The sequence below is a fragment of the Eriocheir sinensis genome, chromosome 30, assembly GCF_024679095.1.
Source record: "Eriocheir sinensis breed Jianghai 21 chromosome 30, ASM2467909v1, whole genome shotgun sequence".
NCBI classification, from domain to species: domain Eukaryota; kingdom Metazoa; phylum Arthropoda; class Malacostraca; order Decapoda; family Varunidae; genus Eriocheir; species Eriocheir sinensis.
Window position 1 is genome coordinate 9185783 of NC_066538.1, and position 634 is coordinate 9186416.

The following is a 634-nucleotide window of genomic DNA, read 5'->3' on the forward strand; positions in this document are numbered from 1 at the left end:
AGGACACCCTGCACGGCGTACGCAAACGTTTACCCTATGAGAGATGTGACTGGTCCTGATAACTCAATTTTCAGATATTTTATTTCATATTTTTTATTGCTGAGAATTACGGGATTTTCGGAAGTCCAGACCTTTCAAGAACCCCACAGATGCTTTTGTTATTGATTAAAATGTGAAATATTTGGGTTAAGGAAAACGAAACATGGGAAAAAAACTTTTATTTGTAGCAGAAAGGTACACACATGCAAATGAAAAAGATGACATTAAAATTGCATTAAAATGTAATTTAAAATATGATTTATGATTATTGTTGCTTTAAAATCAAGTTAGAAAAACAAATTACTCCTGCCGGTTATTCGTATTGAGATAATGGTGGTAAGAAAGCTTGTTAGTGACGTCTGCCAGTGTGAGGGAGGAGGAACGAAAGGTCGAGGTGACCACATCGCGTACATCATGACTTATGAGTGAAGTAAAACCAGCTTACTTGGTTTCTGTTTACAAAGTTCCAAGTGGAAAAACAACATTATTGTGAATTCAGTGTATACTTTTCTGAAGTATTGTGTTTACTGAGTGAATTGGTGACCAATCTGTTGCTAGTTGTGTCTTGCTTGAAGATATTCATCATTGGATTCAA